The sequence below is a fragment of the Puma concolor genome, chromosome C2, assembly GCF_028749965.1.
Source record: "Puma concolor isolate L17-30 chromosome C2, mPumCon1.1.hap2, whole genome shotgun sequence".
Lineage (NCBI taxonomy): Eukaryota > Metazoa > Chordata > Mammalia > Carnivora > Felidae > Puma > Puma concolor.
This window is the reverse complement of record NC_141675.1, coordinates 125,227,459-125,244,377: the sequence shown is the minus strand read 5'-3', so window position 1 is coordinate 125,244,377 and position 16,919 is coordinate 125,227,459. Positions and strand designations below refer to the sequence as shown.

Below are 16,919 nucleotides of genomic sequence, written 5' to 3'. Positions count from 1 at the left end.
TTCCCCATAACCCTCAGAAGGAATCCTGTTGACATCTTGATCTTGAACTTCTAGCCCCAGAACTGTGAGACAATAAAATTTTGTTGTTTAAGCTACCTAGTTCGTGGCACTTTGTTATGATAACTCCAGCCAACTAATACAACTCCAGACTATTTCCTGAGATATGAGTTTTGGAGAATTGTATATAAATCTATTTTAGACTTCTATTGCTATGAAACTAATGATCATAACTTAGCAGCTTAAAACAACACACATTTGTCATCTGACAGTTTCTGTGGGTCCAGAGTCCAGGCACAGGTGAGCTGGAGCCTCTGCTCAGGTTCTCACAAGACTGAATCAAGGTGTTAGCCTTGATTATCATTCTCATCTAAAGGAGTGACTGGAGAAGAATCTACTGCCAAGCTCACTCAGGTTATTGGCAGAATTCTTTTCCTTGTGCTTATAGGACTGAAGTGTCCCCCAAACCCCAATATACATGTATATATATCAAATATTTTGCTGTTGAATGGGAGCTATTTTTAGTTCCTAGAGGCTATCTGCTGCTCACTTTTGGATATTCTTCTCTATAGTCAGTTTACAACAGGACTCTTTTTTCAAGGCTAGCAGGCCAGTCTACTAAGACAGAATCTTACATAATGTAAGATAATCATAAGAGTAATATCCCATTACTTTTGCCATATTCTATTGGCTAAATAAATTCACAGCTTGGGCCCACACTTAAGGGGAGGTAATTGCACAAGCAAGGAACTCATTGGAGGTTACCCTTGGGTGATTTGATCAAAATACCTAAAAAAAAAATATATGTATATATATATGTATATACATATACATAAAATTTTTAATTTTATTTTTACTCTTTTAAATATATTTTTAGTAATGAGAAAGTGTAATCAGCCTTGATACACACACACACACACACACACACACACACACACACACACACATTCAACAATGGAAGCAGATCAGTTGTTCTATTAGAAAATAATCATAGCATTACAGAGGTTGCAATTCTATAATAATCAAATTCTGCAAATTCTGAAGATAGAGATATAAAGCTATATTTACCTGGAGGAGGTGAACTAGTACAAGTATAGTCAAGATATCCTAGGATGTCCCCTTACATTCTTCAAAAGATCCTTTGGTTTTGCAATTTCTCTCAATTTATGATTGACTATATTACCATTTCTCATACACAGAAAAGATACACTTAAACACTTTTGGAGTACACTTGAAGTAAAAGTAAAATGTTTGTAATTATATGCGACAGAAAAATAAAAACATTTTAAATTCTAAGTATGAAAAGAAGGAAAAATAAAATTGACCAGAATTAGTGATGTATTTTTAATTAATTAATTCTTCCAATGAGAGATACAACTAAATATATTTAAGACATGCTCAAAGATGCTATTATAGATGAAATTTGGGGATTTTAATTAAATATAGTTGGTAAAATATTTTCAAAGTCCTAGATTTATCTATTCTGAAAAATATTATATATTGCAATTCAGTTATAATTTAGATATGTAGTACAAGTAAAATTGCATTCCAGTTAATACTACATTTTTCTAGGTACCCCTTCAATAGATAAAAGGGAAATTATTTCATAATTTAACTCAGTGATATGTCATTTGATTCTATGATAAGATGAAGTACTATATTCTCTTACTTTTGTTTCTTTAATCTTACAAAGTTCTTCCTGAAGTTATATATTGATTAGATTAAATAAACATTCTGCGGAGTTAAAATTAAAGTATGTCTATCATATAAGAGGGTTGGTCAGCAGGGATTGGTTTCTAAATTCTACGTCCCCAGACAGCCATCAGGCAGTCAGCAGAAACATGCATTTTGAAACCATGAAGTCTTCAGTTTTTATCTCTGACATTACATTGAGATTCGACAGATGGAAGCCCAGCAGCAGACATGCAAAATGGATGCCAAATGAGGCACATATACATAGCAGAGTGGTGCCCTACCCAGGTGGTCATCTTCTCCTTTCCAAACCTTTAACATGGCTTACTCCAAACTTGACTATGCTGTAGCGATATTGACACATTCTTCAGTCATTGGTGAATGTCAGTGGGCTCTTGGCTCTCTGCATTAGGAACTTTAGCACGCTCTCTGCTCTGTACATATGTCCAAGTTGGCAGCCAGTTGGCATGGCTGCTGATGTGTCTCTATCTGTCAGATCTCCTCATCACCTCTGGGACAGAGATAGACGATATGAGTATGTCAGCAAGAATGTTACCATTGGCTGTGAAAATATGTCCAGGGAAATAAAAATTAGGAGGTATTTTAGAAGTGACTTGGCAAATTATCTTTATCGCCTAAACCAAGGATCTACTTATCTTTTAGAATACAGGAAAAATTTAATTAAGGTAGGAAAAAAACTAATAATAATTTTAGCCAAGAATTTAAATAGTCTTCAACAGTTAATGGATAAAACACACCTTGTGCAATTGAGCCAAAGAGAGTATAAATCAAGCTTATGAAGGACTAAAACAGTTCTTCTAACACAATATCAGGCAATGTATTTAAAAACAAACCAAAACAAAAAACCCTACTAGCCAATCTTTTCAACTGGGTAAAATTACAATAAAAGATTACATGAAACAGAATTATACAGATCTTCTAAATGTTCTATGTAATCAATTTTCAGACATTTTTAGAATGATGTGTATGTTTCTACATTCACATGCACATGTCTGTATTTCCCATTTGCCCTACACACTGCCCATCTAACACACAGCACCAAAACAATTTTGCTACAAATTTGTCAGTTAACCCTGAAATAATTGGTTGAACTGGTTCCATTTTAAATTAACTTCTCCATCATCTTTTCATTTAAGTGATGATATCTTTAATTCATCTATGCATTTATACCAACAAATATTTACTGAATTCACTAACACCTGTCCAAACTTTTAAGCAGTTCCTCTGATTATGTGCCCTAGTTAATTTTATAAAATCACTCTCCACTCACTCACTCATTCACCTGAGGCAAAAACTTGAGAATCATCCTTGATTTTTCCCTTTCACTGACATTTCAATGCAATCTGTTTTTAGTCTTCTTAATTCTATTTTGTACATACCACAGATTAGTCATCCTATTTCAGGTGTCAGTAGGTATTTTTCCCTATGTTTTCAAGTGACCACGAATAGAACTATAGAGCCCAGACTTTGTGAAATATACTAATGTCACCCTGTCTCATGATAGTAAAGATAAAGTTTCCACAAAAAGGATAAATGTTATAATTTTTAATCATCCTGCAGAGATCAATAATGAAACAGCAATTAGAAATAGATACTGGGATTATTGTTGGAAGAAATTTTTCCTCTTGTATCTGAATGGGGGTAGTGGACAGTCACGTCTCATTTTTAGATGTGGAAAAGTTGTCAAAATGCTCTTTTTAAAAGTAAACATCTTATTTTACTGTCACCCCTAGATTAGGAATGGAAACCTTAACCTTGGCTTTTTGTAGTGGCCTTGACAGCATAAAAATAACAGAAAAGAGTAACCTGAATCCAGGACAACATCTCTGCTCTGTTGCAGGTCAAGGGGATTTATCTGAGTTCCAGTTTGATGAATCATGGAAAAAAGCCAAGAAAATAAGCAAACAAAGAAAAATGAATAGGAATATAATAATTCTTTGGGGATCCTGGGGCACAAAAAAGGAAGAGAGGATTGGATTTACCTAGGCAAGTTCTGGCTCGGGATCCTGCCAACAGTTTATTGGCTTCACTCCTATGTAATTGCAATATAATTTAGTGGTTACAAATATGAGATCTGGTGATAGAATCTGTGGGTTTGTGTTTGAATCCTCCTAATCATTATCAAATAATTTAACTTCTCTAGGTCTCAGTTTCCTCATATAAAAAGAGAGATAATAATAATGATAATACCCATTTGTGATGGTGTGATGAGGTTTAAATGAGATAACACAGGTAAGCATTTAGAATATCCTTAGACATAGAGTAAGTGATAAATAGATTGAAGAGATATATTATCTATGATTGTAATCCAGATCAAATAACTGAAAGTGTGACTTATACTGACTTTACTTCCACATTCTATCTTGCCTCCAGGTTGCCTTCTCTGAACTATCCTTCACCATTGACAACTGACAGAATGTGTTTTTTAAAACCAGAATTGATTATGTCATTCCCCAGGTTAGCTTTCTTCAGGCACTCTTTATACCTTTCATTTTAGACCAACATTTCTCACCATAGAATTTAAGTAGGGTGACCATACGATTTCTCATTTAAGCTTAGGAATAATTACTTTGGGGTGATAGGCATAACTGAGGTTTATTACAGGTAGACAGGGACATATCATTATTGTGGATATGAAGTCTTTTTGTGATCTTGTTTTCAACCTCAGCAGTTAGTTTCTGGTCTTCTGCTGCAGCCACTCAGACTCACTAGCAGCCTGTAAGCTATCATGCTTCTCTGTGCCTTTGAACATGGGGCCATGACAGTCTTCACTTTCTTCTCTCCATTCTCTTACCATAATTATGCTTGTCACTGTAAGCCACTGAAGAATCCTGGAAGTCTTTCTGGATTCACAAATTCTAAGTCATTTGTGTGTCTGTATATAATATGTGGGTTTTCTTTATCATTATAATAATGAAAAAAAGAGTTGCCAGGTATGTATCTTCTATGCCAGTTACAATAGTACCAGAGTATGTGCTTTTTCTAAACAATCCTGCAAAGTAAACATATATTTTCTGTTGTTCAAAGATTAAAACAAAACAAAACAAAAACAAAAACATAAACAAAAACAAAGCCCTGGGAGGTTAAGTGACTTGCTGAGTTTGATAAGTGGCAGAGGCAATATTCAAGTTCAGACTGATCCGTATCTAAGCCCATCTTTTCACCGAATTGCCCTCTCACCAAAACAGTTACTACAAAGAATTGCGATGAACATATGTATCGTCTCTCCATCTATGTTACATATTTCTTGAAGGTTAATACTATTCCTTACTCATTTTTTTCTTTTAAAATTTCTTATAGGCACATGATAAGTATAGGCACATGCTAAGCATATAATAAATGTTTGATAGATGAATGGATTGCTAAATTTTGACCGATTCAATGACTCTGTAAACAATAACCAGCTTTTCTCAGTTCAAAGTCATCCTTCCCAAGTTTTCTGTCTTCAGACACATTCTTAAACCTTGGAGTGCTAAAGTTCTTGGGGCTCAAGGTTTTGAAACCTGAAGCCAGCACTGGATTAAAGTAATTACACAAAAAAATCAAGGCAAACTTACACATACAGCAAGGCACAAAGGCTTTATAGGAGGATGATGGATCAAGTTAACAAAACATTTACTATATAATACAAGAGGAGTTTTATGTAAAGATTGCCTCTACTGTTTTGTCTCAGAATTAACCAGAAATATCCTTTTTCAAAAACTTTCTAAAATCATTAAGGAAATGGCAATTGTGATAAGAATAGGAAGAGGAAGAATGAGAGACAATTTTGGAGCATAAGGTTACTGTGGAGGAGGCCAGATCTTAATGGGATTTTAAAGCAGGGGACTTTGGCTAGCTAGATGACAGTATGGCAAGACAGACAGTATGGTGGCACTGGGAGTCTGGTAATTGAGGAAGGGAGTATCAGGTCATGAAAGAGGCAGTGGCACAGAAAAGTGTTTAGTAAGAAGCACCATACATAACCCTCACTGTTCAATTTTGTTTCAGACTAGTCCTTACCTCCTGTGAAAACCCAGGGGCAAAGTGAATCTGCCATTTGACTCATATTCCTGTCAACTTCAGGGTGACTGCTACAGACACAGGTGGGACATCTCACTGTAGAAAGAAACTGTGCAAGGGTACTTTATGACATGAGCAGCTGTGCATGCCCACAGTTTGGAAGGGCCTGTGCAGATCAGTCACCTTTAATGTTTTGGGTTTAAAAATATTGAATTCTTACAGAATATTGTTCTGTCTCAACAAGATAGAGGAATCCTCCCAGTCTTTATGTCTATTTCAGTTCTATCTATATTTACCTATACATAGAAAAAGCCATGAAAACCCAATGAGATTCAGTCCAACATGGAGAGAATCACAATTTAGATGGCTCAGAGATGACTTCCATAAATTAATGCTCGGAGTCCTGAAGCCTAGATTCTGTTCTCAACCCTGCCATGTGACCTTGGGTAAATCTCTTGGCCTTTTAGTGTTTCTAGTTCCTTAGGTTTTAAATAAGGACACTGTAAGAGAAAATCCCAAAGGTACTTTCAAGTTGTTTATTTATTTATTTTTAATATTTGTATTATTCCTAACAAAGTTAGAATTGCTAAAAGAACATGGAATTCTGGAATCAGCTAAATCTGAGTTAAAATCCTTAAACCACCACTGAGTGACCTTGGGAAAGTTATGTATCCTCTCTACAGCTAATTTGTCATCTGGAAAATGGGAATAATATTGCTGACCTTGCAGGCTTGCAATGACCATCAAGTGAAATTAAACGTGAAGCTGACAGCATATCACCTGCTGCATGGAAGATATTGATAAATGGGGGTAATTATCAGAAGATTTTTATAGGCAGAGGGAAATATCATTTCCTATGAGAGACATGTCAGATGGGACTCAACTTACTGTTTGCATTCCTCACCCGTAAAGGTGTCCGTGAATTGAAATTAGCATTGTGTGTGAGCCTCATGGGATTCAAGTGTTGCTAAGGCAACCACTAATTTCCAAATCAGGGTAAATAGTTTCACAGAATGTACAGTTTCCTTTAACAAATTGGATTCCATTGAAGGGCACACCTTTTCTTCCCCTGCTGCTCTGTAACCAAGTTAGGGCTGTGCACCTGCAGCTCTATGTGCCAGGGGCTGCTTTCATCTTCTGCCAATGACACTCTGAAGGGGAACAGCCAGTAACAGAGATCCCTGAGCTCTGTCAGCTTTACCCAGTCTTTACCTTTTGTACTTTGTCAAGTTGTAGTCACATTTCTTGACTCACACAGTAGGGCACTGAAACAGCTCCTTGGCACATTCATGTAATAGACTTCCAAGCAAAGATGCCATGCGGTTTGCAGCCATCTCGTTCTGCCTTCTCTTCCCCACTCTGCAACTATCCTTATTTCCCCTACTCACTCATATGAATTCCTGCAGAGAATGAACCTATTATTAAGCCGGCATTGCCTCTCTTGCTATATTCTTGTGTTAAATTAGTCCTCTTCATTGTTGCAAATAATAGGCAACCACTTATATATCAATGAAAATTCACTGCACTGCTGTGGGATTATTTCAGTCCTCAGTAAACTAAACATTCCTGCCATTGTTTATGGGAAGTGATTTTAAGTCTCTACTGCTTCATTTTAAATGTTTTCTTTTGGGTGAGGTGGCCAATATTCTGCATGTACTTAGCATATTTTCTCCTTTAACCCCTTGGACTAGTGGCTACTGTAACAGGGACATCCTTTTTGCAATAATTCATAGTGTTGCCTTCTGCTTTTGAATATGCCAGTAGGAAAGCATGAAGAATATAGTAAAAATTGATAGAAGTATGTTAATTGCCTTCCTTAAGAATATGAAAAAAAAATATGATTATTTAGTCTTTTCTGGTCAAGTTTTGAAGTCAGAAAAAAACCTCACTAGCTTTTTCACAGCTCCTTGAGGAAAAGGCTTGACCAGTCACTTTCACTGAAATTGTACCTTATGACAGCCACACTGCTAGACCTCTCATGCATACTATCTCCTTTAGAATTCAAAATAACTCTGGAAAGTACACATTATTGTGTCCACTTTACCAGTGTGGAAACTGGAATTTTAAAAGATCTTACATTAAAAAAAATTCAATTTGGAAAGCTCATGGATCCTTGTAGTGTACCAAAATTGCTGATATAATCCACAAAGCAAAACATTTCTTGGCATGCTAGAATATACAAACTATATTGTACATAAACAAAAATGTATATATTTAGCTTAAAGAATAATGATAAAGTGGGCACACATATATATGCACTGCTGCCTTAAGAAAAACGACCTACCATCCTAATGTGCCTGTCCTGGGTTTATTGGCCCTTAGATCTATACTCTGTATCTCAAGAGGGAAGGACTTTGCAGGTTACTTGACCCCAGTTCCCTTCCACCTGTGGTAGGGCAGTGCGAACCATTGCAGGAGATGGGAAGGCAGGAGGAAGAAAGAAACCAGGGCATTTTGTGTCCCCGACCTTGTCTTAAACACACATGTGGGGTAACTGTATATTCTCAATGGCTCTTGAATAGGTCCTGTGGTTCCAGTCTGGGGTCTGGTAATACCATCTCCCCTTTTTTCTTTGGCCTAGAGATGACAGTGGAATCCTGCTTTTTCTAGTGTCTGCCCTACCTCACTCTCTTGTATTTGGTTTCTCAGCTCTTTAATCACTGATGTAAGTAATTTCTGATTAAATTTCTTGTAATACAAATTCTTGACATGGTTTCATTTTTTAATGTTTAGATCCTGATTAATGGACTTTAATGCCCTGTGTGCTCCTCCTTGATCACACTTCCCATGGAACCCCAGAAATAACCACTATTCTGATTTTTAATTTTAGTATTTTCTTGGTTTTCATTCTTGGTTTTGTAACCTATGTGTCCTTAAATTATATATATTCTTTTTTACTTTTTCAGTTTTTCACTTTATTTATTTATTTTGAAATGTTTATATATTTTGAGGGAGAGAGAGACAGAGACAGAGAGAGAGAGTGAGAGAGCATGTGTATGAGTGCATGAGCCAGGAAGGGACAGAGAGAGAGGGAGAGAGAGAGAATCCCAAGCAGGCTCCATGCTATCAGTGCAGAGCGCAATGTGGGGCTCAATCCCATGAACCACAAAATCATGACCTGAGCTGAAATCAAGAGTCAGATGCTCAACTGACTTGAGCCACCTAGGTGCCCCCAGTTTTTCACTTTATGTAAATGGAATCACACAGTGTGTTGTCTTATATTACTTTCTTTTTCTCCCTCAACAATGTTTTTGAGACTTGTCACAGACTTTGAGTCTGGAGTTCTCTCTTGTCCAGCAACAGACCAGACACAGAATTTAATACAAGAGAGGCTAATGTCTGGGAGGAGACAGGAGCCCCAAGTAAGGGTTCTTGCTCTGTATTTATTAGGATCAGAAGGCTTACAAATGTGATGGGTGTGAAGAAGGAGACAGTGAAACAGTGATCATTAACTAATGTGTGTGAGAGAAAAGGGTTTTAAAAGATATGCGGTGTTAGGAGTTTGGGTCAATACAAAACAAAATCCTGGTGCCAAGCAGATGGTTGTTTACAGCAGCAGCAGGCACCAGGTGCTGTGTCTGTTGATCTTAACTTGCGTAGGGGATAAGACAGATAGACAATGCTACCCCAAGGTTGACAAGGCACTTTTTTTGCTAATTAGGAAAAAAAAAAAAATTAGAGCAATTTCACCCTGCTGTGGCAGTCTTTCACCCTGTTTACCTGTTTACCTATTCTTGAATGCTTTCATCCTATGGAAGCGGCTTCCTGCTCTACATTTTTGTTCTGTTCTGGGGGGCGCTTTCACTCTGTGACCACTTTCTGCTCGAAGCCTTGTTAACCCATTGGTGCAAGTTTAGGAAATTCCTAAACTTATTCCCCACAGAGACTCATGCATATTAAACATGATTAATATTCTCTGCAGCATAGTATTCTACAGTATGAAATTGCACCATTTATTCATTTTACTGTTGAAAGACTTTTGTCTGTTTCCAGTTTTCACTCTTATGAACATGTTACTGTGAACATTTTGGTATGTGTTTTCTGGTACCTACATGCAAGAGTTTCTCTAGTACAAAAAGTCTACAGGGCCATAGATCACATAAATATTCAGGCTTACTTAATAATACCAAACTGTTTTCCAAAATTATTGTACAAATTTACCATTCTAGCAACAGTGAGCAAGTGTCCAGGTTATTCTAAATCCTAGCCAGCTCTCAGGTTTATTGAGTACTAAAGATTCAAATGAAGACAAAGTCTATATAACATATCTAAATAAGCTATTTTCTATACTTTCTTACAGAGGGATGTTCTTGGATTGATAATTTTTGCCAGTCATGAAAGTAAATGTAAGTGTTTCTGTGGTTTCTTGCTTATTTGTAGATTAGAAAACTCCCATAGATCATTACAGTCAACTTTTCGTGTTATAGAGGTTAGGTGATTTGCTAAAGGTGGCTAGCTAGAGGAAAAGAGGATTTATATTTGTGACTCTCTGTAGATTATGTTTGACTAAGCCGCCAAGATGAAGAGAAACAGTAAGGGGAATACCATTCCAGATTGAGATTCTAGGCCACGTAGTCATAACCTGCTGAGGAGATCCTCCAGCAGGTTGTATAACTTTTATAGCCCAATGCCCATTGAGAGAGCAAAGTGAAGAGATGAAGAAAAATATTTCTTTAGAGAAGTTTGTTGCATTCTGATAGTATTCCCGCCACCCATAGGAGAAGGGAATAAAGTGCTTTTCTGTCACCTTGTACTGAATCTGAGGAACGTCAATGGAATGCCTTGGAGAGCTCTACTTGGGTTGCCTGCACAATGGATGGCACCAACTCCAATCCTAGAAAATCATAAAGGCAGATGTTGTAGATGGGCAGTTGCTCTGATGAGAGTGAAGAGAGGTGCTGCACTGGAAGTCACATTCACTCCATGTGTTGTCAAGTCAGTGGATCTATGGACTGAAAGTGAGCTTGAGAGATAGCTTTGTGCTAGGTTTGACTTAAAGGACCATGGCACCTGGTTAGAGAGCTGAGCAGCATGGATTGTCTGAGGTTGAGGATGGAGAAGTAAGCAACACCACAAAGAGAGTCATTACTATGTCAGGTGAGCAACATTTGGAAGTTCCAAGAGTGTGTGGATAAGGAGTGGGTGGTGTTTTACAAAGAACCTACAAAAGAAGTCCATAAAGGAAATATTCATTTTTCAATATACACCAAGACTAGCGAGCACCAATTCCAGATCTGGTTCCAGTAACCAGTAAGGTAAGATCTTTCTTGCTCTTTCCCTGGCTCTGCCTCTTACCCTTTCTAGTTCCTACAGGAGCTGAGGGACGGATGGTGGGAAGAGGAGGAAGAGCACAAAATGAGGAAATAGAGAAAAAGTCAACCACATGTCCTGTGGGGTCTAGCATGAAGAATGCTAGTGCTGAGACAGAGCACAACTTCAAAATTAAATGAATTTCTCAGTTTTGCTATTATAGTTACTAGACAACTTAATTACCTGAATTAAAATGTTTTGTGAATAAGAATGACAGAACTTTTGAAAGTGAGGAGAAAAATCATAGGGAAAAAATGGCAGTTTGAGTATAAATAGTTACCTCTTCTCTATCTGAAACTCCCCCCATATCTTCAGTGAATATATATATATATATATATATATATATATATATATATATATATACATATATATGTATATATATAAAATACATATAATATATATGTATATTTAGGTATAATAAATATATATATATATAATAAATATGTAATAAAATATAAACATATAAATATGTATGTGTATACATTTACATATTTTTAAAGGCATAAACCCACTAACAAGGTGAATTAGAGTGGAGGCAGTAGCAGACCCAGCAGTAAATTTTTTGAGGCTGCAAACCAGCAGAACAAGATGCAACAGACAAGGCAGAACTCAGAAAGCTGAATCCTCCACAGTGGGAGAGCTGACAATCAATTTGATTTAATTAAAGAATTACTAAAAGGCACAGAAGTTTGACTAGCGCTAGTGACATGTAGAAGGGTAGATGAAGTTGGATGGAGTAGAATTGTTGAATGTCTGTTTAAAAACTGTTAGAATCTTTAGGTCCCCTCCAGATTGTTCCATGTCCTTCCTTTATTCTTCCATAGCCCTTTTTTTTTTTTTTTTAATTTTTTTTTCAACGTTTATTTATTTTTGGGACAGAGAGAGACAGAGCATGAACGGGGGAGGGGCAGAGAGAGAGGGAGACACAGAATCGGAAACAGGCTCCAGGCTCTGAGCCATCAGCCCAGAGCCTGACGTGGGGCTCGAACTCCCGGACCACGAGATCGTGACCTGGCTGAAGTCGGACGCTTAACCGACTGCGCCACCCAGGCGTCGGACGCTTAACCGACTGGGCCACCCAGGCGCCCCTTTCCATAGCCCTTTTATATTATTCTATATTTCCAAATAATGTACTTATATTCTCCTTCATGACTTCTCACTTTCAGATAGTATCTTTTGACTTCCAGCTATTTACTTCCCCATACATTTTTTATCCCTGGCAGTTTTGTGGTCATTTTCGATGATTTATATATTATGTTTACATTATAACTATGTAAATGCTATTTACTACTAAGCCTTAGTTATTTTTCCTGAAAACATTTTTGTTTCCCATGGCATTAATAAGTGACTTACTTTTTCAATTTTTGATTACTTTTGTAGGCCTATATCCAGAAGAATAAAATGATGAATCATACAGGATATTCAGTAGGATAAGAACATCCACATTCAGAGGACTAAGGCTTTGAGGAAAGTCTGAATTTGGGAATCGAGCAAGAGAGTACAGAATTGGAACCACTAGGCAAGTCATACTGATTGGGGAGGTTGGATGTCATTTCGGTTCAATTTAATCTAATATGGTATATTCTTAGCACTGAGTTAGGCACTTAGAACACAAACATACTCATTTTCAATACGGTCCATGCCTCCTCACCTGTCACATTAAAGTGCTGACAGAGAGATAACCGCAAGTTATATCACAATGTATTTGAAGAATGGTATGAGAATGGAGGTAATGATAATGAGGAAAAGCTTTGCAGGATCATAATGCTTGATATCTTTCATGGGACAGGTGGGGATTAAGGAGAGATAGAAGAGAGTGAGGTTTCAGACAAAGTAATTATTTACAGAATTGTTTGGTATAATATTTTAGAGAAAATATTTTTCAGTGTTGTTTGTTGAAGATGAATTTGGAGGAAATTAGATCAGTTTGGAGCTATTAAAATAGTACAGGCAGAAAACCATGAGGGCTTAACCTAATACTTTGTCCAGAAAACAAGAAACTGATTTGAAAGCTAGTATAGCATTCAAATTAATAGGACTGTGTTACTATCTGGATGTTGGGGGATGTAGTAAATTCTTGGGTATTATAGATGCTTTTGTTTGGGGCTACTAGATGGATAAACATGCCATTCACTGAGATAGGCACATAGGAAGTAGATAGATTTGGGTGGGAGATAATGACTTTTGACCTATTGAGTGTATATTATTTCTGGAAGATATGTATGAAGAGAATGATGAGGTAAGATAACATGATGAGTTATCAGTGATGTTTTAATTCCTTTTCTTGGAGTCTGTTGGTATTCTAGCCCGGGAAATTTAGAGTATCCCTTCTATACTGCCACATGAAAAGAAATGATTACAATAAAGCAGATCAAGAGTTAATTCTTAGGTTTGGTTTCCACAAGCCTAGGACTTGCCATAGAGAAAAGATTTCAAAAATCCTCATGAAAAAAAAAAATAGATATAAAAAGATTCCTCTTCTGTAAGTCTCCTTTCCTCTTAGACTAAAGAAAAGTCATGGACTCCAGGAAGGGACCTCTCATATTCAACTCCACAATATGGAGATTTGGCAAGTTACAGAGTTCATTCATAACATGCAAGAACAAGGGCAAAAAGAAATCTCCTGGTATGTCTAGGCAGATTGGCTAGGCAGAGGGCTTCATGGAATTTCCCATAGCCCTGACTGGTTTGGGATCAGGAAGGTATTTTCCATGTGTCCTAGAGTGGCTCGTACATGGCTGAAAATGTGCTGAACTTAGTGAAGTTGGGGGAGGAGAGGTTGCAGCACTTATTTTTGTGGTCTGATGAACAAAGTACAAACTGGGAAAAGGGACAGCTTAGCAAATGACAGGTGGGTATGTAAGCACATTGTCCAAAACCCTACTGTGCCTCCAGAGTTTATAAAGCAAGTCTAGGGAGAAAGCAGATTGCTCCTTCAACTGATTAAAATCAAGTTTCCATTTTCAGGTGAAATAGGCTTTCAAAATGTAAGTTCAAATTATTGAAAAATAAAGAAAATCCATCAAGTTAGTGTCTAGCTTTGTAGACTGGGATTTATATATGTTATACACAGTAAGCAATTGGATATGTTTTCCTGGGATATGATTGATAAAGCTCTTTTGGAGGTATTGAGTTAGAAGTCATCAATATATCTGTAGTGGTTGAAAACCTACCAATAATCAGATTACCTTGGTAACATGCAGAGCAAGAGAAAAACAGGTTAAGGGCAAAAATCTCTGAAGAACGCCCATATTAAAACAGGTAGAAGGAGTAGTTTATGTCTGAAAGTTTAACATTGCTGGCCTTGAATTTCAATTCGAAAGATTTATCATCTAACATGTCTTGGTTTCATGAGAAATATTATATATTGTTAAAATAAAATGTCTTTCTTGCCTTTCATCATCTACATAATTAAGCTAACTGACTTCTGCAATTCTTTGTTTTATATTAACTTTGATTTCTGTTGGAACAGAGACTTTGAGTGTTGGTATATATTAACATATCAATGAGCTTTTATTAAAAAAAAAAAAAAAAACAGTGTTTCCCTACCACCCCCCCCCCCAAAAGAGGAAAACAAGGGAAAAGAAAATGCAAGAAATAGTATTCAAATAACACAGATGAGATTATAGGCAAGCTATGATTCATCATAAGTAGCTGTATTATAGAGTAGCCTGAAAAGTTAGAGCTTTGGTAGCTTGGTAATTTCTGAGCCTTTATTAGAGTTTCAATTGTCTTCAAGTAACCCATGGTAATAAATTTCTTCTGGTGTGCATGCTGGTATTTTTGAGCACGTTAGAGGTATAGACTCTTATTTAGAATGAAGCTGAAGAGGCTGCCAACACTTCATGTGTCAGCCTTGGTGGAAACTGATGTTCATGTGTTTCTGTCAGTTGTCACCTGGGATGAATTTCAGTTGCCATTGTGAATACAAAGAGCTCACTATCCCATTACAAATTCCCATGAGTTATTTAGTCCTGTCTTTCTTTTTCTAAAGGTTAAACTCTTATCTTTCTGCTAAAAAGTTAGATAATTAACATTCTCACTTACAATGCTTCCATAACATCTGTAGATTATGCACCATTAATCAAGTTCCTCTGCAGGCATGATTGACTTTTACAAAGAAACTTGGGGAATAAATCCTTTCTCTTTAGTAATAACTTTGTTGTTATTATGGTTTAAAAAAGTCCCTTTCTGAGAAACTCAATTTAGAGTAACAGTCTCTAGCTACTTAAAATGGGTATTATAAAACCATATAACAGAAATAAGAGTAAATGATGTATTTTAGAATCTGTAAGAGTGCTGACATCTCTGCATTAAAAACTTTAGAATCTGTGATTTCCAAAGTACTGCATATTTATACAATCATTTGTATTGACATTTAAATTCTCCATTTTCAAATGACAGAAGCAAAAATTAAGCATATATACTTTATTAGTATTTCAACTTGAATTTAGATTTCATTTGTATAGAAAGGATAATAAAGAAATCATATTTTAACATTGTAGAATTTCTGTGCCTGAATTATTTGTCAAGAGCACCTGCACAAGGCAAGTGCTGGACATTTATAGAATATATGTCCTAGAAACAATTTGTTCATGGAAAAAATCTGTTTTATATCTGTGATGTTTCCTTGACATTTTCTTTCTGCTATAGGTTTCTTATAATACCTCCTTGATCTGTCTGAGGAGATAGATTGTGGGAATTTTTTGGAAGCTTTAGAGATCTATTAAACATAGAAATAAAACTTCTTCTTTTCCATTATAAGACCTTGTTTTCCATTCTCTCCCTCATGTTTCCTTTTTTCTTTTCCTCCTAAGTGAGCCATAGGAAAAAACAAAACAAAGCTCTTTGAAGAAAATAAATTAACATAAGATTTTGTTGTTGCTGTATAACAGAAAACATATATACATTGGGTCAATAAAACTAGATGTTGTATATTATGTCAAAAATATTAATGAAATATCTTGACCTAAAAGGCTCTTTTCCTAAAGTTTGAATATAACACAAATTTTCACAGAAAAAGATTGACAACATTGACATAGAGGCATATATATATATATATATATATATATATATATATATATATATATTGTTAACTCAGAAGTAGACATAGAAATAATTTTTTAGGCAGCAGACCCAGAGTTTTCTAAGAAAGAAGTTATAATTAAAAGAAAACAGGGGCACCCGGGTGACTCAGTAGGTTGAACATCTGACTCTTGATTTCGGTTCAGGTCATGATCCCGGGCATGTAGGATCTAGCCCTGCATTAGGCTCTGTGCTGAGCAGGAGCTTGCTTAAGATTCTCTCTCTCTCTCTCTCTCTCTCTTTCTCTCTCTCTCCATCTCCTGCTTGCATGCACTCTCTCTCTCTGCCTAAAATAAAAAAAAAAAAAAAAAGAAAGAAAGAAAACAGGGTGGTGCCAATAGATCATGATCAGTGTACTGATAACATTATAGAGTATATGTATCTTCTAAAAATTAAGAATTAATCTGATCTTTATATTAGACTAAGATCTTAAAAAGGTGATACATAGAATAATTAGCCATCAAGTAACTTGTCTTTATAAAAAATTTGCTCGTGAAAATCATTACATTTAGTATTCACATAGAGTTTGATTTCTAATCATATTGTACCATTCACAATTACCTATACCTTTAAATACCTTTAAAGATATTAAATTAGCTTACAAATTAGCTTGTATTGACCCTTACTTCTTCCCTTTCTGGTGAACTTCTACTCATTCTTAAAGAGTCAAGGAAAATGTTTTCTCTATGAAGGTTTCATAACCCTTTTATTCTGAAATAACCCTTTTCTTTATTATGATCCTTTATTATTTGGAACACAGCGTAATTAATCACATTGCATCTTACCTTTTTGTTTGTGTGTTTTGTTTCTCC

The 16,919-nt window shown here is 36.1% G+C and overlaps 1 long non-coding RNA gene across 1 annotated transcript in view; it reads left to right on the top strand.

Moving 5' to 3' along the window:
* Positions 1-3,897: 3,897 nt before the first annotated feature.
* The window catches only part of LOC147577525 (uncharacterized), a 38,879-nt gene continuing 25,857 nt past the window's right edge, over positions 3,898-16,919 (top strand). Inside the window, exons 1-3 of the long non-coding RNA XR_015255851.1 lie at positions 3,898-4,167; positions 5,701-5,795; positions 10,013-10,058. This is a non-coding gene — a long non-coding RNA (uncharacterized LOC147577525). The remainder of the gene's footprint in view (positions 4,168-5,700; positions 5,796-10,012; positions 10,059-16,919) is intronic.